The 27,864-nt window shown below is 47.3% G+C and overlaps 1 pseudogene; it reads left to right on the top strand.

Moving 5' to 3' along the window:
• The first annotated feature begins 15 nt into the window (after positions 1-15).
• Positions 16-20,289, top strand: LOC134387158 (cadherin-5-like; annotated as a pseudogene).
• Positions 20,290-27,864: the final 7,575 nt, after the last annotated feature.

The following is a 27,864-nucleotide window of genomic DNA, read 5'->3' as shown; positions in this document are numbered from 1 at the left end:
TTCCCCAGATCTGTCTCTCCTGGAAAGGTGCAGAGGCTCATGATCCTGGTCGCTGTATTGGGCGCCTGCCTGGGCTCGCTGGTGGCAGCTGCAGCAGCAACAGTAGGCACTAACCCTGCCCAACTGAACACTCCCAGCATGCTGCCCACCCTCTGGCAACAGAAGAGAGACTAGATTTGGAACCAGATGCACATCGATGAAGAGAGAAACACCTCAGTGCCCCACTATGTGGGCAAGGTAATGCTCAGGCCCCAGGCCAGGAGAAGCCATCAGCAGCTGGCCCATAGTGACAGTGGTGGTGGGGATGATAATAATGGTAAAGATGGTGGTAGATATTGTGATGGCTTTGGGGGTAGAGGTGATGATTGTGAGGGTGATGGCAATCGGGGTAAAAATGGTAGAGGTGATAGTTGTGGTAGTGGTGCTGGTGATAGTGAAGGGGAAGGTGAGGATGCTGATGGTGGTGGTGGTAGTGATGGAGGTTATGATGTTGATGGTGAAGGGGTAAGATGATGGTGGTGGTGAAGGTGTAGGTGGTGGTGGTGGTGGTGGTGGTGGTAGTGATGATGGTGATAGTAGTGGTGATTGTGACGATGGCAGTCATGAAGGAGAAGGCAATAATGATGGTGATCGTGGAGATGATGGAGGTGGTGGTATAGGTGATGGTGAGCACCATGGTTCATTTTCTCCCAGCCTTCAGTCTGTAGACAAGACAGCACTGGCAGAAGGACCACCCCATGCTCAGCCTGAGAAGGTTAGCCTCATCTGCGGGCTCAGGGCATAGGGTAGAGCCAGCCAAAGCTGTCACTAAATTTTCTCCTCTGAGAGATCTGGAAAGGCCTGAGCAGCCATCTACAAAATTGTGCTGATAACAAAGTGAACCATCCAGGCCATAGTTTGCCAACCCTGGTCTAGGCTTCTGAACCTGCTCAAAAACCCATTTATCTCAGAGCATCTCATCCTTGTTTCCATGACCCCCACACCACTCCTCAAATTCCAGGACACTCAGAGTGAAGTGCCTGGCCCACCTCTAAGCCAGTGCCTAGGGCTCTGACCCTCATTTTGTCCTCCTTTAAAACGTATCCATCCAAGCCCACCTTCCTAGAGCTCGGAGCTAATCTGAGTGACTGCTGAATTTTCTCACCATGTCAAATTGTCATTGATGTCAAAACTCTCCAGTCTAATTCAAAGGAATGGTCCACATGATGGAATTTCACATGCAGTGACAGTTAGATGGAGGAGGTATTTTGAGAGTTTTTGGTGAGGAAGAAGGTTTCTGAGTGCATTAAAATCTCACCACATCAGCTTCTTGGAATCTGAACATTGGTCACAAGAAAGAATGGGTCAGTGTACTAGAGAAAGTAAGGTCGGTTTCAAGCACTTGACTGGGTACTGGGAAGTCAACTGTAGGCAAAAACAGGCATGGTTCCCAACCTCATGGAGATAGGGGTCAGCAAACAACCACCTGTGGGCCAAATCTGGCCCACAGCCCAGTCTGGTAAATAAAGTTTTCTTAGAACACAGTCACCAGTCACACCAACTCATTTAAGAATTCATGCAATGATGGCAGAGTTGAGAAGTTGTGACGAGGACCATATGGCCCACAAAGCTGAAAGTATTTACTATCTGGCCCTTTACAGAAACAGTTTGCCCACCCTAGTCTAGAAGGGCAGAATATGTCAGGCAAAGTACTCTTCCAGTGGTGGTGGTGAGTGGTGCCCTCTGGTCCTAGAGAAATCCCCGTCTGGCTGAAGCACCAGAAAAGCCCTGCCAGCTAAAGGAAGCAGGTGGGGCCAACTGGGAATTTCCACTCACAGCCCCACCCCCAGCCAGCTGACTATGCCCATAGGCTTTTCTTGCTATCCAGAATGGATGGCAAATTTTAATACTCCAGCATGGCCACTCAGAGGGGAAGAATTTGCCCAGGATCACAAAGTGAGACCAGGACAGAACCTTTAAGGGCTAGGTTCCTGACTCTCAGCATGAATGTGAGCTCTGTGTCATAGAGGAAAATATAGTCAACCCACCTATGACCTTCCCAGTGGGATAACTGTGCCATGAATCAGCCTCTGAAGAGAATGGCTAGTTCCAAGGAAAATCTGTGGGGTAAGACAGGGAGTGTCAGCAGAAACCGGGGCCACCTGCATCACATGCCGCTGTGGAGGGCTCGCCCAGGGCCTGCCCGCAGCAGAAAGAGTGCTGGGTCTGCCACCATCTGTCAACAGCGTTCACTCGGCACCCTGCACAGGGCCAGGGACAGAGGATCCACCTGGAGAAGAAACAAGAGTACCTGGGAAAGGCTAGGACAGTGCTCTAAGGATCACCTCCCAGCTCCCAAGGATGTAATCCAAGGGAAGGAAGTCCCTGTTTATCAAGGTCAGAGCCTGGAGCCTTTCTTTACAGACCTGGATGGACAACAGGAGACATTCCTGAGCAGCCTTCTGAATCCATAAATATGGGTCAGCTTGGCTTTTGGCATTGAGATGTTAATGTCCAAATACGGTGGTATTAGAAAGCGGGAGAGGCTCCCAGAAACCCATAACCCTTGTCTACTCATGAGAAAGACATTCGACAAATTCCATTAGAGGGACACCCTACAAAATACCTGTCCAGTGCTCCTCAAAACTGTCAAGGTCATCAAAAACAAGGAAAGTCTGAGGTAATGTCACAGCCCAAAAGAGCTTAAAGAAATACGATGACTAGATGTCATGTGGTGAACTGGATGGGATCCTGAAACAGAAAAAAGACATGAAGTAAAACTAAGGAAATATGCATAAATGATGGATACTAGTTCATAATAATCTATCATTATTGGTCCATTCGTTATAACAAATGTACCACACTAACGTAAGATGTTAATACTAAGGGTAAAGATGAATAGTCATATAGGAACTCTCTGTACTTACCAATTTTTCTGTAAATCTAAAACTGTTCTAAAAAATAAAGTCTATTTAGGAAACATCAGCCTACAGGAAAACAGAAACTTCCATTTACATGAAATCATCTGCAGAACTCCAGTAAAATAGGTCCAAGCTGATGTGCCCTCCCACCACAGTTCCTGCCTTCGCGGGTCCTAACGCACCGATCCAGAAGCAAATTTGAAAACTGCCGTGCTATCCTAACCCTGAGCAACTCATGCAAGGCCCCAGACGGTCCCCTCTCCTTGAGTCCCCATTATCCCCACAGGCCACAGTTACAGAGCTGGTGGCTTCCTTGCTTGCTGTCCAGCTACTCATTGTACCTCCCAGCCTCTGGGCCTTGAAATCACCTCGGAAACTACCTGCCCCGTACGTACCACAGCACTGCCCCCAGAGGATTTGCCCGCACCAGCTGCCAACCTCTCCCCCTCCCTGTCCACCCAAGAGGTAGGGTCTTCACTATCTGCCTCCACTCCTTCACCTTCCAGACTCTTCCCTACACTCTGCCATTTGGCTTCTCACCCCGCCACCCTGCTGATGCTGCTCCAACCAAGGGCGCCAATGACCCTGAGCCCTCATACTGATCATGGACTGACCCTGACCCTCGATAAGAACTGAGCCCGGATCCTGATCATAAACAGAGCCCTAACCCTAGTCATGGACTGAGCCCTGATCCTGATCATGAACTGAGCCCTGGCCATCAGAAACACACATATCTTAGGACACCAATACTATGTGTTACAAAAATTATATAGTTCAGTGGCCTAGTAAGTATGGGAAATCCTGAGTTAAAGAAAGCTCATTGGAATTCTTTTCTACAGGACTATACAATCACAGTCTCCAGGAGACTGTGACCATTCCAAAACTAAATTGACTGGGACCAACGGTGTGCTGATAAATGTTTGACAACTGGCTCTCCAGGGGAAAAGATCCTGATCTGCAGCAATTGCCAATTCCGTGGTGTAAATACTCTCACCATGTCTGATTTCAATCAACCAGTGTGACGTTACTGTGGGCAGAGTTGGGAAAAGATGTGGATAACACATCATTATTTAGTATTTCCATCATACAGAATAACAGACATAATTAACCTCTTGAACACAGTAAAATAGTTTAGAAGTGATGAACTCTGAATATCTGTTACCTTTGTTTTTAATTTGATTTATTTAATTGTAAGTTTATAGAATTCCATGTTTAATAATGGCTATGTTTAACAACCAACTCACAAATATTCCTGAAAACTTAAGTTGGCTCTTGAAAGCCACACTGACACAAGCCAGCTTGAGCACACCACTGACTGTGTGGAACAGCAAAGGAGGCCAGTGTTTCCTGGAACTCATTTTCAAAAGGGCTGTTGTGCTCATAGAGCAACTCAACATCAACATCAGAAGCGATATTGTTTTCATTTTTCAAATGAGTTAACAACCACTCAGAGAAATTAAGTGACTGCAAAGGGGCAAAAATCTCTCTTGCCTTCCAATGGCACCAAGTATATTCTTCCACTCAAAAAATGTTTTCTAAGCACCTACTATGTCCCAGGTATCGTTCTAGGCACATTGGGTGCTGCTACGCAACTCACACCAATGTGGTGTTTGCAGTGACCTGGGCAGGAACAACTCTCTGGTGACCAGTCGAGGCCCTTGTTAAAAGCCTCAGTGTCACATCTAGGACCCCTGCATAGCACCACACGCCAATGCACACACACACGTGCACATACACACACATGAACATACACGCACATGCACACGTGCATACACACATACCTACATGAATGCACGCGCACACAGCCACCACTGCCCATTCCCAGCTCATGTTGCCTCTTATTTCCTAGATCAAGTCGAGCGTGAACAGAAAGAATGCCAGGTACCTGATCAGAGGAGAGTCTGTCGGCAAGGTCGTCCGGGTCAACGAGGACACAGGAGACGTGTATGCCTTTGAGAGGCTGGACCGGGTGAAGACCTCCGAGTACCACCTCATTGCCCTCATCGTGGACAACGACACCAACAGAGACCTGGATTCTCCTTCCAGTTTCACCATCAACGTTCACGACGTGAATGACAACTGGCCTGTGTTCATGCACCGGTTGTTCAATGCATCTGTGCCCGAGATGTCGGCTGTGGGCAAGTGCCCAGTCTGTCCCCCTCCATCTTCTCTCCCTCATCCCCATCCTGGAGGCACTTCTCACATCAACCACTTCACTGCCTGGGGTCAGGGTTCAGTGAGTTCAGGGCAGTGGTTGTAACGACTGTGTTGCCACTTTATATGACTTGAAACTCTGGTCCCTAAAGACTAAGCTCTGAGCTGGCCCCAGACAGAGCTCTGAACCTAGTCATGGACTGAGCCCTGATCCTGATCATGAACTGAGCTCAGACCTAGTAATGGACTGACCCCTGGCCATCAGAGACACACATATCCCACTACTCTTTAGAGCAAATCCCACCCACTGCCTCTGACCCGCAGGATTGGCACACCAAGAGTGTAGCCTTTGTACATGAAGAATACCAAGCCCTGCTACTAATGCAAGAAGAGTCATCTCGAGAGGCCGTGTAGTAGTGGGGTGGAGGGCAGAACCCTGGCCATAAGACGTGTCACCAGCCTGGACTCCAGGTTCAGGAGGTTATTATTCCTTCCTCAGTCCTCCCCTATTCTCCAGACGGTACCAGAAAAGGGCTTCCCTCTCCACCCGCTCAGTCTAGGGTCCCTAGCCAGGGCCATGAGACTAGAACTTCCTGTTAAATGTGGACCCTGGAGTTTAAGGGGGTGATGAGAGATGTGACACCACTCCTTTGGGGGAACCTTCCCATTTCCTTGTCCTCACCCTTCCAGGAGATGGAGAAAAGCCCTTACTCTCCTTGGTTTCTCCACCTGAACCCAACCCTCTGCCCTCTCCCTAATTTCCCTCATAAATGCACAATCCACCTGTTCTTTGCCTCCCTTCATGGGTGGCCTGGCTGGGCCCCCATCACCGCCAGCACTTTGTCCTCATGCCAGCTCCTCAGGAAACAAAGCAGCCTTTTCTCCCTGAAGACCTGGGAAGGTTGAGACAGGGAATAGCCTGAGTCCCATCTGCCCTCATCCAGGGATGAGGTGAGGGGCCAGCAGTCTCAGGGCAGCAACCTCAGGATTCTCTCTCTGCAGGGACCTCGGTCTTCCGTGTGACAGCAGTGGACGCAGATGACCACACTGTGGCAGATCACACCTCTGTCTTGTACCAAGTCCTGAAGGGAGAAAATTATTTTTCCATCGATAATTCCGGTCTGTGTGACTAACAGTCCTGGGCAGGCACCGACTTGGGGGATGGGGGATGAGGGCTGTGAATATTCCAGGTGCAGATGCTGTGAGGAACCCAGTCTGACAGTTGTCACCAATCATTGAACCACCCTGTCCCATGGAGGTGGTCAGTATCACAAGCAAAGACAAGGTGGCTGGTCAGGGACGAAGGAAGCAGACAGGTGCCCAAGACATGGACTTAAGTCCAGGGAACAAAAGCAGGATCTTGTTACCCAAGCAGTGACCGAGAGGCAACAGAGAATGCTGGTTAGCAGCTCTGGGTACAGGTTCAGACAGATCTGGTTTCCAAACTCCGGCTCTGCTACCAACCCCCTCTAGAGACCTTGGATAACTCAACTAAACTCTGGGAGTCTTAGTTCCCTTATCTAGAAAATAGGAATGCCTATATTGGTTTTGTAGTGTAGTTGTGAAGTTTGAATTTGATAACGTATAGAGTGAGCATAGCCACATAGTTTTTGTGACTTAAAAAACTGTAAGGACTGAGTCTGGAAACTAGATGGTCAGTCCTTGGGCTCACTGTCTTCCAGAGGGATGTCAAGTGCATCGCACAGATACCATTGCTATCCTGCGGTGCACGAAGACAGACATCATTAATCCATCACAGCACTCTCACTCTGAGCCTGGATGTGTCCTCACGACCTTTCTCAACACAGTGCTCCAGGTGGCTAGGACCAATATTGGACCAAATTGCTGTATACCAGCTTTGGCCTCACAGTGCAGGCTGTGGAAATAGTGGATGTGTACTCGTGGTTCTCAGCTATGGCTGCATAGTGGAATCAACTGCGGAGCTTTTAAGTCAGGTTCTCTCTGGCTAGGGCCCAGGCATCAGTATTTTCTAAAAGCTCCTAGGTAACATGGCTCCAGCTGGGACACTTTTACAGGACTCATTCTCATGACAACCAATAACTTGGACCGAGAGTTGCAAGCCAGATATGAGATCATGGTGGAGGCACTAGACACCCGGGGCCTCTGGGGGGACTCGGGCACGGCCACTGTGCTGGTCACTCTGCAAGAAGTCAATGACAACTTCCCCATCCTCGTCAAGAGTGAGCCCCTCCTTTAGGGTGCTGGGGAGGTCGGGGGTTGGAGCACTCCGGACTCAATAACTTGGGGACTCTGGAGGAGGAGCCCTGAGTCCGTCTCCCTCTCTACCCATCCCCGGGTTGACCTAAGGCCTAGAGGAGTCCTTTTGGTGCAGGGAGGGGCCTTTCTTTCATCCTGAACCACATTCTCACAGATGAGAGGGAACCATGCCCCCTGCTGGATGCTACCCCTGTGCCCAGAGCCCCACTACAGATAGGAGCAGTTTCACCCAGATCCTATGGGCTCAGGAAAATCCAGGCCCTGAGACTCAAGCCCCAGCTAGAAAATTCCCACAAGCCAAAGAGCAGAGGGACAGCAAAGCTCTGTATCCAGAGCCAGGGCTGGGCTCTGACGCCAACCACAGACTGATTGTCCCCCAAAATATGTGTGCCAACAGCTTTTCCCATGCCCTGGCTGAGGCCGGGCCAGAAAGTCACGTGGCTCTGTCCACTTGCATCCTCTGGTGCTGGATGTCACAACTCAGAGTCTCGGCCACACAAAGACAGGCCAGTTCTCCTGGAGTGGCCTCATTGTGCGCAGCAAACACTCCCTGAAGGCAGAACTTGTCTCTCTTATCAACTGATAGGTCCCCTAGCAAAGTGACTGGCATACAGTAGGTGCTCAATAACTACTTGGATGAATAGAGGGATGGAGGGATGGACAGATAGGGCAGACCTCTTTGCCAGAATCCCAGGGGTTTTATTATTATCGTTGTTATCATTATTTCATCCATGTCCATTTCCTGTATCAATATAAGGTAGGATAATATAAAGGTATAATCACCTTGTCTATCTGATTAACCCACTGCCCTTTGGGGCACACTATTTGCATCAGCCATGTACACATTTGTGGTGCCTGAAGCCATCCGCGTGGGAAGCCCCTTGGGCTCTCTTTTGTGGAGGACCTAGATGAGCCCCAGAACCGGATGACCAAGTAGAACATCGCGCAAGGCGAGTACAGGGACACTTTCACCATCGAGACAGACCCCACCCACAACGAGGGCATCATCAAGCCCATGAAGGTTTGTAGGCTTGCCTGTGGCAATGACATCAGATGCGGGGTTTGGGGTTCCTGGCATCCTCTGCCCAGGGGCTGCTCCTGAGCCGGAAGCCAGCAAAGGAGAACATTGTGGGTCAGCTCAGAGATGGCCATGAGCTCATGGAGACTGCAACCCAGTGTCTTGGGCTAGGTTACCCCTGAAGCAAACCCTGACACAAGGATTTGGTTATAAATCATTTATGTGGGAGGTGATCCCAGGAAGCCCCAGGAATGTCAACATGTGAAAAGAAGGAAGCTAATATTGGGCTCATTAATGGGAGTGTAGGCAAGTGGGTACCTCCAAGGCACAGTATTGAACACAACTCAGAGTTGCAGAGCTGAGGGCAAGGGAGCTGGGGTATTTATACACCAAACCCCTGCAGTGTTGACTGAGGGCTGCTCCTGGGGGCATTAACTCCCTGGCACTTCCTGGCCTGCACTGTGTCCTGGCCAGTAAAAAGCCATCAGCAAGTAAGAAAACAATGGGTGCCTGGGAACAGGACATGGGTGGCCAAGGACAGTGTCTGGTTCTGACAGAGAAGTCAGATCCACTGTATCTGGGAGAGGAGGGAAAGTCCTGTCGGGGCATAAGAATGGCTCCGGGATTGCCATGTAGAGGACTCAGAGTCCTGGGCCTGAGTCCCTCTCTGGCCCTGCCCCATGCTGGGGACTAAAGATACCCAGGGGAGAACACAACCTCCAGAGTCAATGAAGCTGTCAGTGAGTGGGAGAGACAGACATATAAACATAAAGGATAGCCGGATGTGTTGAGTGCTATGTATCAACACCATGCAGGGAGCAACCACCTCCTCAGGAGGGGCTTCTGAGAGGGCATCTGATTGCTTCTGATTGGCTTCTTGAGGGATGAGCAGCAGTTCATCAGGCATGAAGGGGAGGAGAAGCATCCTTGGAAAAGGCATAAAGAAAAGGCAAGTCCTTAAGGACCAGCGGATAGAGCCACTAGTCTGGGAGCAGGACCATGGCTGATCCTTGTATGTCCTCATTAATCGCAACGGGGTCAGGCACAGAGCCAGGGTTGGGGTGCGGTCATGAGGCTGCTGAGATGGAATGGGGGTAGCTGAAAACAGACGCCAGGCCCAGCCTCTCTCTTGATAACCTTGGACATATCACTAGTCCGGGCCACAGGCTCCTCATCACAAAATGGGCAACCCCCTAGTACTACCGTGCAGGGTTGCTGTGAAGACGACATGCCACCTCCTTAGCTCAGAGCAGGTGCTCATCATAACGTTCCCCTAACGCAGCCCCTGGACTATGAACGTATCCGGCAATACAGCTTCACCATCGAGGCCATGGACCACACCATCAACCTCGGATACCTGAGAGGCACCTCCAGCAGAAACATAGCCCACGTCATCATCAACATCACAGATATGGATGAGCCCCCCCAACTTCCAGCAGCTCTTCTACCACTTCCAGCTGTGGGAGAACCAGAAGAAACCTCTGATTGTCGTGGTGATAGCCATAGACCCCAATGAGATTTGGTGCAGAATTGGGTAAGCAGTTGGTGGTTGTGTTGATGACAATGACAATGACAATTCTGGCAGTGATGTTCTTATGTCTGCTCGTCTGAGACCAGGACTCAGAGAGGAAAACTGGCTTCTCCCGGCATTGCATGGGAAGTAGCAGAGGCAGAAGGAGTAGCCCAAGATCTTCCACTAACCCACTTGGGCTGCTGGGACCTTGTCCTGCCTGCGCACCCCACTTTGCATGGTCCTGGCCATCCAGAGCTGTCTGTCCTCTGCTCTACCTTGAAGCCTTCCTTCAGACCATGGTTCCCACAGGTCCCATCTAGCGAGATATGACCATCAAGAGAACAACCAATCTATTTCTGAATTCTTTATTCTATCATTCTGTGGCAGAGCCAATCTGTTTTATTCCAGGAGCTTTATGCTAAATTTCAGTACATATAAGGCAAGCCCTCCCTTGCTTTTTTTTTTTTATTTTATATAATTTTTATCCATTCTCTTTTATTCTTTCGTATGAACTTTAAAAATCTTTTATCTGTTTTTTAAAAAAACTAGAATTCTAATAAGAATCGTGTTTATATATCAATTTTGGAAGAGTTAACATTTCTATGGTACTAGGTCTTCTTATTAAGGTCAAAATATGTCCCTCCATTTTGGCCGTATCTCATATTTTAGGACTACTGCTTTCATTACCATTGCATTCTAAATACTCTGTGATTACAGTTTTTGTTTTCCCTTTGACCCAGTGGTTTATTTAAGAGATTGACTTGGTTTATTTCTTTTCATTTACGAGTGATAGGGTGTTATTTGGTTTTTGTATTAGCTCATCCTGTGCAGTAATACAATTGTATTTTTGTTCATTTCTTCCTAGGATATCTAAACTTTTGCTTTGCATATGCAAAGGTTTGTAACTACTTTACCTTCAGTAGGTTTGCAACTTTTATCCCTAGGAAATTACCCAGTTTGTTCTGCTTAAACATTTTGCCTTCGATTCCATGTTGCCTGATGTTAAGTTTGTCAGTCCTGGTTTCATGTTATTTATATTTGCCTGACATAAATGTTCTAGCCCTTACTATTAATTTTTCTAGGTCATCTGGCATTAAGTTGTCTCTTGAAAATAGAATGTAGTTGGCATTGCTTTTTAATCTACACTGAGATGCTTTGTGTTTAATGTATTTGCATTTTCATTATAAATGATAAGTTTAATCTTACTTCTTTTATCTTGTTTTATATTTCCCATTTCTTAAACTTAATGGCTTTTTTCTTTACCCTCACCTTTGCTATACAGCCTATTTTTTCTTTCTCTTTTTTCTCCTAGATAATTGGATGGAATACATCTATTTTTATTTCTACCTGTAGATTTACTTCTACTTTTGAAATTTTAAATGTTTTCCTAGACCTATATTTTCTAGTTAAAAATATCACACACACACAGACACACACAGACACACACACACACACACACACACACACACAGACACACACACACACACACACACACACACACACCATTGCTTTCCCATTTATGATAAAGAAATCAATAGTTTCATTTTAATTCCTTCCAAACCAGGATTTTACTTTATGTTGAGACATTTCTTGGTTAGATGGAGTAAGTTTAAAAAAAAAAAAAAAACAACTTAGGACCCATTTTTGTAGGTGATATACTTTCTGGCTCTTGAATATTTACAAATTCCTTACTTGCTTTGCTTTCTTATTTTAATACACCTAGGTGTGCTCATATAGTCCTGAGATCACAGACACTATCTTTCAAAATTGCTATCAATGTGTGATAGCATTTAATTTTGTAAGGAAATCCGGGGTGAATCTGATTCGTCTTTCTTTACAAAGAATGTATTTTTTCTGTCTGGACTCTTTTTCAATTCCTTCACATAGCCTTGAAATTCAAAGTGTCATCAGGATATGCTCAAATATTGTTCTCTTTTTACAATTATGCCTGATATCGATGACATCTTCTAATCTGTAGACTTAGGCCTTTCTTCAGATCAGAAAAGTTTTATTTTTTGTCATTTCTTCCATTCTATTTGTTCTGGAATTTTTCCTCAGTAATATATATATATATTAGTCCATGTCTGTTGCTTATAACAGAATACCTGAACCTGGATAATTTATAAAGAAATGACATTTATTGCTTAGAGTGTTGGAGGCTCAGAAGTCAAAAGTCCAGTGAATACATGTGGTGAGGGCCTTGCTCTTGTTGGTGGTGACACTCTACAGCGAGGCAGAGTATCACATGGCTAGAAAGGCAGGAGTAAGAGAGCTGACCCACTCCCTCACTCTCCTTATAAAGCCATCAGAACCACACTTATTACCACCCACTAAACCATCAACTTATCTCTACATGAATGTATCAATACACTCACGAAGGCATAGTCTCGTCACAATCTAATCACCTCCCAAAGACCCCGCCTTTCAATTACCATGTTGAGGTTTCCCACTCTCAACACTGTTATGAAACTTTGGGGAACACAACTCAAACTGTAGCTATATATAAATATGTGCGTGTGTGCGTGTGTGTGTGTGTGTGTTTGTGTGTGTGTATACGTATGTGTGTATATAGATTCATATATAGATTCATATATGTATATTAATCTCTTTGTAACTTTTTTCCTGATTTCTGAAGGAACGTTCCAAATTTTTACTTCACAAATGTAATTTCTTTTTAATTATTTCTTATCTCTTCCAGGTTCTTTTGCATTTCTTCCTAGCTCTTGCTCAACTTTCTTTTCACTGATCACAAAAACCAATTCCAGGTGTTGTAGAGTGTCACCTACCCAACTCTGAAAATGCTATTGATGGTCTCAGGTAGCACCTTCAGCCTGGTGACAGCACCATTGCTAAGACCACAGATATTATCCCACCCCCTGGATCCCTCTGTTGCTGTGTGGGTCTGCTCAGTGTTGTGAGTGCTGGAGTGCAACGAGCCGTGAAAGAGGAGGGTGGGGAAGCATGCAGGGGACAGGTCCTGAAGTGCCCTGTCTGTCATGCTGAGAGTTTGGACTCAGCAAAGAACAATGAAAGCCATAAAACTCTCTTCCCTGGCAGATACTCCATCCGGAGAACTAGTGACAAGGGCTAATTCTTCCGAATAACCAAGCAAGGGAACATTTACAATGAGAAAGAACTGGACAGAGAAATCTACCCCTGGTATAACCTGACTGTGGAGGCTGAAGAACTGGATTCTAGTGGTGAGTGACTCCATCTGCCAGGGGACCTGGGCTTTTTTCCTTTACCCTCATTCTTTCAAAACTGGCATAATCTGTCATTTGGGGTCTCTAAAGGCATTCCAAGCACCTGCTGAAGCACCCCTTGGCTGGGATGTGATGGAGCTTCCATGCCCAAGTGTGGTCCCTGAACCAGTAGCATCTGCATCTCCTAAGACCTTGCTGGAAGTGTAGAATCTTGGTCCTCACCCCCATATTGAACATCAGAATCTCTTGCACATCATAGTTTGAGAAGCACTGTTATAAAGCAGGTGCGCAGATGTCTGTGTGATAAGAATTACCTATGGCACCTATGAAACAGAGCTTCTCAGACACCTCCCTGAAGGTTCTGGTCCAGGGAGCCAGAGATGGCGCCTGGGAATGTGCATGGAACAAGTGTCATGTGGTTCTTATTATCATGGATGTTTGGGAAATACTCCTTTGGGGGTTGTTTATGCCCCAGTTGATGGGGTGGATTCAAAATCTGAAGCAGCTTCCAACTCTGAGATTGATAGTTTCTCCAGAAATTGTGGAACTTTTGTGGGCAAGTGTTAGGGTTTCCTTTATCTATTTGAAAAATCCCAACCATCCTCCAGGAGAAGGACTATTCCCATTGTACCCAGGATCCCCCAAGGGCCCAGAGAGGGGCAACTGTGGCCAAGACCCCACCAGTGCTACCCCGGAGGGCCCTGCCCCCTGCTGGGCCCACCTAGACCCTCACATCTCCCAACCTGGCAGCTATGCCCCAAATTCAGGACAGACTCCTACATGTTTTCCAGACCAATCTTTGCTCCTTCCTTCCCCATTCATATAATTTTAAAATTAGAAAGATTTTAAATATGGAAAATACAGAAAAGGAGAAGAAAACAATCCTCTCATAATGCTGTTAGCACTTTAGTGTATTTTCTCTTGTTTTTTTCCTATACATATTTTTAAATAAGTGAGATCATAATATTTGTACAAAATATCCTGTGTTTTTACTTAACCTTATTCCAGAACAATTTTCCCATGGTACTAAAATAATTTTTTAATTACATTTTTAAAACGTAATTTACATGGGCATTGTAAATGGTCATATATTCCATTCTTTTTCAGTGGCCTAAATTATTGACCCAATCTCAGCATCTTTTAGGTTGTTTACCTTTTTAGTTTTTTTGTAATTATTTTGTTTTATTTCTTTAATTAAACTACATTTAGGTGCCGGCCCGTGGCTCACTTGGGAGAGTGTGGTGCTGACAACACCAAGTCAGGGGTTAAGATCCCCTTACCGGTCATCTTTAAAAAAAAAAAACAAAAAAAAAAACTACATTTATTTATTTAAGTCCATTTAATTACTTAAGTAAATTATTGATTTCGTTAATTTAATTGAGACCTTTTTAAATGCACTTACATTGTTTACATTTTTGATTCTCACAAGTAATACATCAGTAATCTTTCTTACATATGAAGCTTTGCCCCTTCCTCTTTCACACTCCTTCCATCCAGAACACCACTCCTGGCCTCTCTTTCAGAGGTCCATAGCCCCCTCTCCTTCCAAAAAGCAGCTTTCATGGAGCAGCCCTCCAGGACTACCTATCCACACCCCACACACTCAGGGCCAGCATCAGCTGAGTCCCCAGTGGTGACAAGTCCTCTCCCATGCAGGGACCACCCACAGGCAAAGAATCCATCGTGCAGGTCCACATTGAAGTTCTGGATGTGGATGACAACGCCCCAGAATTTGCCCAGCCCTATGAGCCAAAAGTGTGTGAGAAATGCAGCCCAGGGCCAGGTGAGTCTGGCTCAGGTAGGAGGGTGGGGCAGGCTTAGGGGCCGAACCTCCCATCCAGTCAGCTGGAGTTCTACTGAGCTTAATGTAACCTGTACACAGCCCTGGAGAAAGTAACATTATCCTTATTTTACAGATGGGTAAACTGAGGCTCAAGAGACACTGTATGGAGAGTAGATTGGGGGGGTACAGGGGTTGGTAGAAAGAGTGTCCTTATGAAAGCCATTTATGTTAGTGTTGCAGGTGAGAGGCAGCCATGGTCACATCTAAACCCAAAGTCTCCATCACTGAGCCCCAGGCCACCCCAACACCACCACTGACCATCCTCTGTGTTACACACTCCAGCTGGTCCTGCGGATCTCTGCAACAGACAAGAACATAACACCACAAAACGTGAAGTTCAAATTTGCCCTGAGCACTGAAGACAGCAACTTCACCCTCACGGATAATCACGGTGCGCAACAAACCAGTCACTTGGCTCTTAGCAGGGTCAGGGGTCAGGTTATTTAAGTCTTAAAGCAACCAGGGTCAAGGACCAGGCTACCACTGGGATTTGCAAGTTATGGGATACTTTGTACAACTCTGGCCACATACATTGTACAATCCTGGGCTGTGTGATGGTCAGAGCCACCCTGGCCAAACTGCCAAGTCCACGTGGCCTGCCATTCCCCATAAGATGGCCAAGTGGGTGTGCATCACAGAACAGGTACGCGGTGCAGGCTATGGATCCCTTCCCACATTGGAATCTCTGTGCCTCTGCAAAATTACAAACTGTCCTGTGATGGGGAGCTTTGAGGTCACTCCCAAAGACTCCAAGCTGGAAATGTGAAACCCTAAATCCCAAGAATACAGTGAACTTTGTCTTAATTCAGCTACAATGATGACTTACCACTAGGTGGCCCCTGAACAGGGTATGGTCCACCAATCACAGCCCAGAGGGTCCTGTGATGTCAGTAGTGACCAATCCAAGCTTCTGATGAGTATTTCCTTTCTAGAGTGATGATGCTGAGTTGATTTAATGCCAGCCGATGTAGACAGGTTTCCATGGCCTCTGCAACTTCTTCAGAAAAATAGAGAAAATGCCCCTTGGGTCTAAATTGAGTGATCCTTCACCCAGCACAGGTTGGGATCTCCGCTTGTCCTTGATTGGTGAAACTGTGGTTGCTGAGGACCCCTGTATTGAAACAGCCTATTGCCACCTCTGAGAAAATTTGAGGAGTGGGGTCCCTGAGAAGAGAGGACAAACCCAGGGAATCAGACACAGCCTGTCCTTAAGGAGCCTCCTGTGGGATAGGGAAGGTCCGTGATGTGTAGACAGTCAACGAAGGACCATTCAACATTCAACTGTCTTTAGAAGTAAATCATGTGGCAAAAACACCTGTCACCCCATCCCCAATGCCCACCTCAGAGTAGGGATCGACAATGGGGAAGAGAGCATCAATCCCACCCCAAGGACACCTGTATGCAACCAGGAGGCAAGTCTGTTGGTCTCAGATTCACTGACATCGTGAATGTCATGTATGTCAAAATCTCTAATTTCTCCCGTAAAATGTCAATGGCATATCCTTTATTTTCAATCATAATAGACTTAATATTGAAATGTAATGATGAATAATGAAATGTATTTGGCTTTTGTTTGAAATCTAAAAGGCAGCTTCCTTGGCTCTCAGCTGGCTTCTTGAGTGTGCCAACCCAGTGTGGCTCAATAGATCCTGGGCCCTCTTCTGATCATTGGTATTACAACCTCCCAGGAGCCTACAAAGGACAGATTATCTGGCCTCTGCCCACAATCACTGAATCAGAAATCTGTGTGTGTGTGTGTGTGTGTGTGTGTGTGTGTGTGTGTGTGTGTGTGTGTATACACACGTGCACACGTTAGGAGGAGGGGAAGGGGTCTGAAGATCAGTGTGTTTAAGCTCCCTGGGGAATTCTTATGTACAAGAAACTGCTGGGCCGAGCCCCTGGCGCACTTGGTAGAGTGCTGCGCTGGGAGCGCGGCAACGCTCCCGCCGCGGTTCGGATCCTATATAGGACTGACCAGTGCACTCACTGGCTGAGTGCCGGTCACGAAAAAACGACAAAAAAAAAAAAAAAAAAAGAAAAGAAACTGCTGACTGGAGCTGGGAGGAGGAGCCAATATTTGGATCAGAGCATATCCCCATTCCGGACTGCCCAGGAAACCCTCCATTACATCTGGAACTATTCTCTCTGTGCTCGCAGGAACGCGTGCATTGTTTTTATTGTTGTAAGCTTCCTTTATAACAATGGCTTTTCAGGGATAGCAGAAACATCCTTAGAAGTTAGCATAATACTAAAAGACTTTAAAACTTTATTTTTCCTGATTGCTTGTCAAAGCTTGAAACAATCATTAATTAATTGAGCTGAAAGAGAAAACTGCCTGTTACTGGAGTGCGTTTAGGGAAGGGGATGAGGTCAGGCATATCAGTCGCCCACAGAAACAGAAAGCAGGGATTTTACGTTCTGGCTGAGCCATTCTTGGAAGTTGGGTCAAAGCAGCTTTCCAAAATATCCCATCTGTGGAGGAGTAGACCTGCGCTTAAACGGCTAAAACATGAGGCAGGTGATGCAAAGTGCAGACACACAGCCCGGGCAATACACGGGCTGGTGCAGTCAGGGAGGGCTCTCTGGGGAGCCGCTTCCCCGGCCATGTGGCCTAGGGCGGTGGGTGCTCCTGGCAGAGCCTGACTCCACTGCCTTGGCGTTTCCAGATAATACAGCCAACATCAGTGTCAAGTACGGGCAATTTGACCGGGGGCGTGTCAAGATCCACTTCCTGCCCGTGCTCATCTCGGACAACGGGAAGCCGAGCCTCACAGGCACCAGCACGCTGGCCGTGGCCGTGTGCAAGTGCAACGAGCACGAGGAGTTCACCTTCTGCGAGGACATGGCTGCCCAGGCAGGCGTCAGCATCCAGACGCTGGTGGCCATCTTCGTCTGCATCCTCGCCATCACAGGTCAGTGCTGGGCAGGGTGGGATTGAGAGGCTGGAGGGGCTTCACAGGAGGAGGAGAGGACAGGAATTCAGGCCCAGCCCCTCCTCCAGCCTGCAAGGCAGCCCTGGATTGTGCACCATCCCGGGCTTCAGGGTCCACATGTGGGACACAAAGATGACGGCTGCACCGAACCAGGCGTCTGGGTTGCAGGGGGCTTAAGACCCCTCTGCACTCATTGGGGAGAGGCTATCTCCACTTTAAAATAACTTACTTATGCATAACAGTTGCTCCTGGAACGTACATATTTTGAGCACTTACTGTGTGCTAGGCACTGTTCAGGCATGTATTTACACAACACTTAATTTTGAAAAAAAAAACATCCAGTTCTAAAGTGGAAAATTTAACATTGTCTAGTTTAGACTATGTCCTGGGGGCATTCTTTCCTTTCATAGAATTCCTCCAGCCTTGATATTTCTTTTTTTTTTTTTTCCCCTTATTTGGGCCTCAGAAATTTTAGTAGCATTTTAGGCCTTGCCTTAGTTTGGGTTTCACAGGAAGCAGGTCCTGGGAAAAGTTTTGGGTGCAAGTAGTTTATTTGGGAGGTGCTCCCCGGAAACCTCCTAAGGAAAAGGGTAGACAAGCAGGGAGGGGAGGCAGCTAGTGAAGGGCAAGGGATCAGGGAAGTGACCATCATGGACAAGGAGATTCACCCGCTGGGAACCTGGAGGCAGCCAGAGCTACACCTCAGCGTCTCTCCACCTGCGGAAGAGGAGCTGGTGTTTATCCACCCAACCCCATCATTTGATGGTTGAGGGCTCCTCCGAGGTGTATCAATTATCCTGCATTTCACCTGCCATGAGGCAGGGCAGGAAGCCTTCGGGTGATTAGAGAGCACGGTCCTGTGCACCACAGTGACAAGGTCAGATACAGTGGGGCACCCTCAGTGTCTCCCCTGAAAGGTCCTCTGGATATGACCCCTTTCTGGAGCTTGTGGAGCAGAAGGTCCAGACTGATTCCCCTTTTAATAATAATTAATGATGATGGCATCCCCACCACACATAGAATTGCATTTAACCTCATAACCACCTTCCGAAATATAAACAGAGCAGAGAAGTCATCATTTCCACTTCACAGACAAGGAAACTGAGGCTCAGGAAGGATGTCTCCCTGGGTATCCCACATACTTATGTATGCAGCAGTTTGTGAAAGGCTCAAGGACAGAGCCCAGGGGATGGTCTGAGCCTAATTTGGGGAGCTCTCTGTACCACACAGTCCACGCCCCCCTCAGGGAGCTGAGTCCCTCACACAGCCACACCCCTCAGAGCTTGCAGCAGGGTCGACGTCTACACCACTGTCTGAACATGGGACTCTGGGCAAGTCCCCTGGCCTCTCTGAGCTCAGTTTGCTTAACTGTAGAATAGGGATAATAATGTCTACGTTGGGTGAAGTAACATGAGCACCTGCCCAATGCAGTGCCAGCCCATATACAGCTGGTGCTCAAGAGGGTGGCTGCTGCCCGTGCAATGAGTCCCACGTCCACTGGCACCACCAATATCCACTGTCATCAACACAGTCATCAACAATGTAGTGACTCAGAATCTTTGCACTCCAAATTCCAATTCCATCCTTTCGCCCATTTCTGCCCCAACCTCTGGCCTCCGGGCCTTTGGGACACGGTGTGGAAGAATTCGCCACAGTGGGACAAGGAGGAAGGAAATGAGGATGCAGATAAACAGAGCTGAGAGGGAGAGAGGAGAAAGAAATCCAGCGAACCCCACTCTGTTCCTCTCCGCTCATGCACACCAGTGTTTGTGACAGCCAGGCAGGACCAAGAGTGTGGGGACAGATGACTCTCCCACGGGGACGGGTGGAGCCCCAGGCGTCCGTGTTGGACAAGTCATGGAGGAGTCCTGGCCCTGGAATTTCCGGGGATGAGGAAGGAATGGAGCGGGGGTCCCCCAGCCCGGCAGTGTCTAACTGCTGTCGCTCTTGCTTGCTGTCCGGCAGTGATCACCCTGCTCATCTTCCTGCGGTGGCGGCTCCAGAAGCAGGTCCGCGCCCTCGGCAAGAGCGTGCCAGAGATCCACGAGCAGCTGGTCACCTACGACGAGGAGGGCGGCGGCGAGATGGACACCACCAGCTACGACGTGTCGGTGCTCAACTCGGTGTGCCACGGCGGCGGAGCCAAGCCCCCCGCGGCTGTCGCCGGACGCACGGCCGCCGCTGTATGCGCGGGTGCAGAAGCCGCCGCAGCACGTGCCCAGGGCACACGGCGGGCCCAGGGAGATGGCCGCGATGATCGAGGTGAAGAAGGTCGAGGCGGACCACGACGGCGGCTGCTTGCCCTAGGACACGCTGCACGTCTACGGCTACAAAGGCTCTGAGTCCGTCGCCGAGTCCCTCCGCTCCCTGGGCACCGATTCGTCTGACTCCGACATCGATTACGACTTCCTCAACGACTGGGGGACCAGGTTCAAGATGCTGGCCGAGCTGTATGGCTCGGACCTCCAGGAAGAGCTGGTGTATTAGGGGGCCACCGCCTTCTGGGCCTGGGGACCCAAACTCACTGGAGCCCAGGAGAGTCCCAAGTGGGCCCTGAGACCTCCGAGACTGGCACTCACTGCCCCGCCCAGCACCCCTCCCTCCTAGGTCCCAGAGACCTCACCGTGGTGGGGGGTCGAGGCGTAGCAAACTCCAGGTCCCTGAAATATCCAGAAAGCTACTTCAGTGATGGCTACCCCCTAAATGCTGGGAAAACCAGGCTAGTGTTCTGTCTGGGCTCAGACATCCCTCGCCTCATCACCCCCAGACCACCGACCTTAATTAAAGACTTTTCTGGCTCCACAAGGCTGCAGAGCGAAGCAGCCTGTGTTCAACTGCAAAGGGAGTGGATCTTCCCCTGAAAGCGCTGACACCCCTGGTGAGGCTGATGAGGTCCTGGTGCCTATCTGCCTGGAGGCAAAAGGCAGAATGGCATGACCTCGGGGCAAGACTTGCTGCAGCCCAGTCCCCGGGAGACTGCCACCGTCCATCAGGCCTGATCTCAAGAGCTCCAACCCTGCTCTGACTCCCTCACACTCTCCCAAATGCCCCATCCCTGCCCCTCCCAGGCCTGTCAAGAGGGAGGAAAGGGCCATATGGCAGCTCCTGACCTTGGGTCCTGAGGTGACCTTGCTGGCCTGCCACAAGGTCAATAACTGTGCTGTGCTGAGCATTGAACCATTCAACTGCATTCAGGGAAATGGCTTATTGAACTTTGAAGCAACTGTGAATTCATCCTGGAGGGACAGTGGAGACCAAGTGTGACAGATAATAGGGTGAGGGCCACCTCCATAACCACCCCTTCTGGAGAGGACCTGAGACCCTGATTTGAGACTCCTCAACACCCCTCCAGTTTTACCTGTTAGGGCGCAGATATTCCTGGAGCGGAAGACCTCTCCCCATATCCGCCTTGCTGGTTGTTCATTCATGCTGGCTCGCTCTCTCTCTTTTCTCTGTCTACTCCTTATCTCTTGACTTAAAAGCATCCAAAATGTTGCCCTCAGCAAGTCTGGCCAACGTCCAAATCCAGACATGACTGCATAACAGAGCCATGCTATGGCCTTTACATGCATTGTTACCATCTCAGGGAACCGACCCTGCAGAAGGCAAGGCCCCTGCCCTGCCCAAGCTCTGCGGTCATCTCTGCATCTCCCATACACGGAACATTCTACTGCAAACAGGCCTTAGGGAAGTGGCATCAATCAAGAGAGGCAGAGAAGGAGACAAACTCTCTAGCTCACCCTTTGTCATGGACTGAGGGTCCCACTCTGGGCGAGGCCCCTGGCACTGCAGGGGATTGTAGATAACACTGACTCTTTTTTTAATCAATAACTATTTTTCATAATGATTTTTTTTTTACTAATAATACTTACAAATTTTTAGTTCTCACAAACATATAGAATAAGTGTTTTTGCATAATAAGCAGGTTGCTGTCTAGGTTAACAATTTTAATTCAGATTTTTTTAGTTAGATAAACAATTTCTGTAATCTATTTCCTATCACTATAGTAATTGCTCTACAGACAATGACTATATATTGGCCACACTGGTGCATGAGACGTACTGTATTTTTTTAATACCTAAATAAAAATCTCGAGATTCTTCCATTTCTAGAACTGAGAGGGTTCATATGAAACATACACGCATGCACGTACACATGCCCACCACCACCATCATCAGAGGAACCCAGAGGGCAAGGGGACATTTGCAGTCAGGATTTTGGAGACACCGCAGAAAAGGGTTTGGAGAAAAGAATAACAAAGGACACCTAGTCCGGTCTTCTCTCCTCCCAGAGCCTTCGCCCAGCCCCTGTACATACTGCACCCCTCCTACTTCCAGTCTACACGGCAGGCAAGGCCTGTGGAAGTTGCAATACCATTTGCAATCAGAAAATAAAGAACAGGGTCTTTCCTGAGCATGTGCACAACCCTCTATGTGTGTGGGCTTCTAGATTCCTAGGAGTACACCAAAGCTTTTCAAAGCCCTCTATGGACAGCTCATTCCCCAACTTTTTCTTTGAATACCTTAGGTCAGCTCCTTGTTTGTTGCAGCTACTATCACTGGCTCAGACAGCCCTGATGTTAAACAATTGTCCCTGACTGTTTTCAACAAATGCCATCCGGGGAAAATGCTGTTTGTACTGAGTAAGCTCCAAGTCAGGTCAAATAAACACAGCCTTATAAGTGGGGTCTTCCAGGGAGCCACCATACAGGTCAAATAATGATGGTTATCTGGAAATTAAGCTTCGGAGGAGTTCCAGCTCTGTTCTGTTTCTTCCAGTGGTCCTAGGCTGCTGGTTTTCACTGTGATTGCAGAGCTATTGAGTTTCAAAGCTACTGCAGGGATGGGGAGAAAGGGATGGGACTAGGGCAAGTTAAAACCCCAGAGAGCTCTCTGTGGTAACCAAAACTTAGCTGTTTTTTTGAATAGAAACTCCCCAGATTAATTTCCAGACTTCTGAAAAAGTTGACTTTGACAATTTTTGCCAGTATTCTTGTTGCTTTTATGAGAGAGAGGAGTTCTTTATCCTGCTATTCCTGCTGATGTCACCCCTTCAGGCTGGTTTTTGAGCTCAGTTTTCCTACCCGTCCAAAGTGCCTGCTGACTGAACTCACAGAATTCCAGTCTCTGGAACCCATGTGATCTGTTCACTACTTCCTTCTCCAAGAAGCCTCCCAGTCCCCAAGTCACCTCCGGATACGACAGTCACTGTCCTTCTAACCCTCAAGTGGGGCCTGGCTCTGAGCTCTCAGCACCCCGGCCACCTCCTCTGTGTGGCCCCTTTTTACCCTGACATGGGAGGAGTGATCCGCATGTAGGCAGAGAGCCTGCTTCTGCCCCTGAGTTTGGAGGCTCTAGTGCAGGGCACAAACCCAGTACCCAGTAGCCCTTGGAATCTTCTGACCACACTTCACACGTGTGCTCCAGCCACTCTTGGGTCCCCAACTTGACCAAAATGGGCAAGAAGAGCCAGGCTCAGACCCTTTCCTCTCCCACAGGCCAAAGCTTTGAGGCTGGCATTACCTTCCAGATTTCACAGATGACAAATGTGAGACCCAGAGAGGGGTGCGAGGGGGCCAGAGCCACATACCAAGCTAGGGACAGAATTGGGCCTAGACCCGGCATCCGTGGTCCCAGGAAGAGGAGGATCTCCAGAATGCTTCCCCAGACCTGGTGGCTGAGGGCTGGACCATCAAGCGCCTTCCGCCCCCGTTGTGCTGGTCATGGAGAAATGTCCACCAGGGGGCGCGCTGTGTCGACAAATGCTCAGCATTGACCAGCATCGCTGAGCCTTTGCTCCTGGCATCCTGGTGTAGATTCCTCCTGGAACTTGACAGAGAATTTGAATCGGAGAGTCTGCCGCCTGATCCGGCCCCACCGCCTGCCTAGGCTCCTGCTCCTCTCCTACTTAGCGCCAGGCTCTGATAGGGTTCATAAAGGCAGTACCGTAGATTCCCACCCTCTCGAGGGGATGTGGCCTCCAGCAGCCCGGCCAACACCGAGAATCTCAACTCACTGGGAGTGGCTGGCCTGGCAGCCGGATCCTTGGGCTTGTGAGGGTCACGTGCACCCTATCCTGTCTCTCCGCACCGGGAGTCCCTGCTTTAGTGTCGATGCCCAGGCCCCTTGTTATGCCCCACCCTGCTTTTGCCAGGCCAATCGTGGAGGGCTGACTCTGGAACAAAACAGATCTAAGGTCCCTCAGTGCTCTGGTTCCAGGAGCCTCCCGGGTCAAAATCTTTATGATATTCCCTGCAACTGCCAGCCTCAAAAAAAAAAAAAAAAAAAGAATCCTTATAATAAATCCTACTGTCCTTTAGGTGAAGAGATGAATCCGGTCCTCACAACCAAAACCCGAGGCAACTCAGCAATCCCCCTTCTATCTTTTTTTTTGGGGGGGGGGTCTGGCCTGGATGGGGATCTGAACCCGTGACCTTGAGTGTTATCAACACCGCGCTCTAACCAACTCAGCTAACCAGATGACCCCCAGCACCACCCCCCCTTCTAAGGATTAGCCTAGGAGATGGGCAAAGGGTGTATCTGCCGCAATGTTAAGTTCAGCATCATTTACAAAGAAGGGAAAAAAAAAGAAAGGAAGAAAGAAAGAAACAATACAGATGTCCCACAATAAGAGATTGGTTAGGTAAATTATGCCAGATACAAAAAACCATACTGGGCAGCCATTAAAAGTCATGCTGTGATGTGGTGACCTTGAGCTGAATTCAAGGTCAAGCAAAAACACAGAACCCAATGCATTATTTACAGTCAAATCCCAATTTTTTTCTAGTAGATACCCATCTCCAGTTTATGGAGTTATGATTATTTTTTTTCTTCTTTCTTCTGTATTTTGTAAGTTGTCTGCAATCACCATGCACTATTTTCATAATCACGAAAATTTTATATTAATGTTAATTTGTAAATACTATCTAGTAATTAAAAAACAGCAGTTCAATAAGCAAAATTCGTACCCAAATATTTTTTTAAACATTGGATGTTTTTGTTTAAAAAATAATTTTGAGTTCATTATCAATGCAACAGAGACTTTTTTAAATTAACTAAGTTGCTTTTGAAATCATTACTCTTGAACCCTGAAAAATTGTTGCTGAAGGTTTGATTGTTTGTTTGTTTGTTTGTTTACTTCTGAAAGCATTTCTTTGAACTCAGTCTGTGTGGCCTAAACTTGTTAGCCTTTGCAATTCTTTAACCCCCAATTTCCGGCAACTTTCTGGATCAGAACAATTGCAGTCTGGGGGATGGGGGAAACCTGCTTTTCCAGCCAGTCACTGAATTCTGCAATGCATAGAAATGCCCAACATTCCTCTTTCTCAGGGATGTAAGACAGACCGCTGGGACCAATTTCTCTCTGCCTATCCAGAGGTTATCTGGGATATCTGGGAAATCTGTGTGTGCATCAACACTCAGGGACTTCACAGGACTTTGCAATGTGCTTTTTTAGCCTAGGGTGTAGGAAGTACAATTAACTTATGATGTTCCTAAGTAATGGATGCTGGGGTGATGTTTAATGATGTTTAATGATATTACACAGGAAGCTGTGCTGAGCAAGGGGGGTTTGTTTTCAGAGGAGTCTCTGGCAGGAAGTGAATCAAGGAAGCAAACGAAATTCTACCTTTGACATTTCCTGGCTGAGCAGGGGGAGTACTAGAGACACAGAGTGTTCTGGGCAGGAGCTAGAAAAACCCTGCCCGGTTTTTATGTGTTGGCTGCACCTAAAGCAGCCAACATTTTGCAGAGCATAAGGAAGAGTGAAAAGTGATTTGGGGCATTTGCAGACAATACTAGGAACTTAGTGACAACAGCCCTGAAGTGAAATACCAGCATGTACTCGGCAGAACTTAGGGGAAGCAAGACACCTCATCCAAAGCTAAACCCACCAGAGACCATTCTCTTGGTCCTACTGGGCAAAGCTATGTAGGGTGACAAACTCTCAAGACTCTCCTGGTTTTAGTACTAAAAGTCCTGTGTCCTGGGAAACTCCTCAGTTCCAGGCCAAATGGACTGGTAGTTCCGAGTGAGAAATAAACGTGACCTAGAGCAATCTAAGGAACGTGAGTTATGCTAAACTTACCATGCCCAGAAAGATACGAACATGGGGCTTTAGTCACATCTTCCTCTCCATGTCTGGGGTAAATTGCTGTTTTTAACAATTATCCAGACTAGCCGCCGCCACCAATAGATATAGATTACCCAAATGTTATTGCAAATTATGCAATGTGACCCTCACTCTTTCTTTGTTGCCAAGATCCTGAAATTTATGATGCAAAGAGCAATGTATAGCCAATCAGCAGCTTATGTTGTTTCAGTGAACCATTGTAAGTTCTTGGAAACAACTTTGGAACTACAGCTTAACTTCTTCTCTCTTTATCTCTTTAAAAATCTGTTACTGCCACCAAAGGAAGCACATATTCAGGGCAACTTGAAAGTGTGGCGCCCAGGCGGCAGTCCGTGAATTTGGTGCAAATAAATTCTTTGTCTTATTTTGTTTGCTTCAGTTGCTTCTTTTAGGTCAACACGAGCTGAGCTCTGGAAGTCTATGGTCCTGGGTGTGAGTCAGCACTCTCCATTTACAAGCAGAGACATGTTTCTTAACCTCTCTGAGTCACGGTTTCCTCATCTGTAAATAGGGTAATACTATGAAGTCTATTCTAAAAGTTTTTGCAAAATCAAAAGGAAATAAATCTTGAAAAGAGAATAGAATAAAATCTGGCACACAGTAATCACACAGTGTTAACAGAAAGGAAAGAGGGAAGGAAAGAAAGTTGGATTTTAGTGAGAAGTTTATACCAGAACTGAATGAATAATACAAGTATTTATGTAGGTTTATATAAGAATAGCTAAATGCAGCAGGGTTATTCCTTATCTATTGCTACGTAACAAATTACCACAAACTGAGCTGCTTAAAACACCATCCATTTATCCCCTTATAGTTTCTGTGGTCTGTGAGTCTGGGAATGACTTCGCAGGGTTCTCTGCTCCAGGATCCCATCTGAAAGCTGCAATTAAGGTGTCAGCCAGGGCTACAGTCTTATCTCAAGTCTTGGGCAGAGAAGGATCCACTTCCAAGATTACATAGTGGAATGAAGTCAGTTCTTGGAGCCTGTTGGGCTGAGGGCCTCCCCAACATGCTCACTTGCTTCATCAAAGCCAGCAAGAGAGTCTGCCAGCAAGATGTGCACTACAGTCTCGTATAATGTAATCACTGAAGTAACGTCCTGTCACCTTTGTCACCTTTTCTATTCTATTGGTTATAAATAACTCATAAGTCCTCCCCACACTCAAGCGAAGGGGATTACATAAGGGCTTGAGCACCAGAGGTGGGAAAATTTGGGGTATTCTTAGAGTTTGTCCTCCACACAGGAATTCTCAGCTATCCAAATCTACATTTATCTGTTTCTAAAGTTGGAGCTCTGGCATATTTCTGGCACCCATTTGGGCCAGCTAATAAACCCAGGGTCTGTCTATTGGCTGGGGAAGGAAAACATATCGGGCTACGTAAAATGAATCTACTAAAAATGGTGACCTGATTTTTATTTATTTTTTATTTTTTATTTTTTTATTTTTTTAAAGATGACCGGTAAGGGGATCTTAACCCTTGGCTTGGTGTTGTCAGCACCACACTCACCCAGTGAGCGAACCGGCCATCCGTATATGGGATCCGAACCCGGGGCCTTGGTGTTATCAGCACCGCACTCTCCCGAGTGAGCCACGGGCCGGCCCGTGACCTGATTTTTATAATAATTACCAGAAAGGAAGTGTTGATTGGGACTTTATCTTTAAAATGAAACCAAAAATTATGAAAAAATTTTCATATTTTATTTTTTTAAGTGTAGACTTTTACTGCAACCATTTTCTAACTCTTAAAAGGGGAGGATTCAAGTATTGATATTCTTTCAACATAAATATACGGGAGCATAATGTAGCTTCCTTGTATTTTGTCTTTGGTTTACACAGAGAAATTTTGTAAAAATATTCCAGGCTCATTAGTTTTCCCAAAGGCTTCTCACAATCTTTTGAAATTCAAATTATTCTCTCTTAAAGCCACTTT

Source organism: Cynocephalus volans, chromosome 10, assembly GCF_027409185.1.
Source record: "Cynocephalus volans isolate mCynVol1 chromosome 10, mCynVol1.pri, whole genome shotgun sequence".
In the NCBI taxonomy this organism is placed as follows: domain Eukaryota; kingdom Metazoa; phylum Chordata; class Mammalia; order Dermoptera; family Cynocephalidae; genus Cynocephalus; species Cynocephalus volans.
The sequence above is the reverse complement of the archived record's forward strand: the minus strand, read 5'-3'. Positions and strand labels throughout refer to the sequence as shown.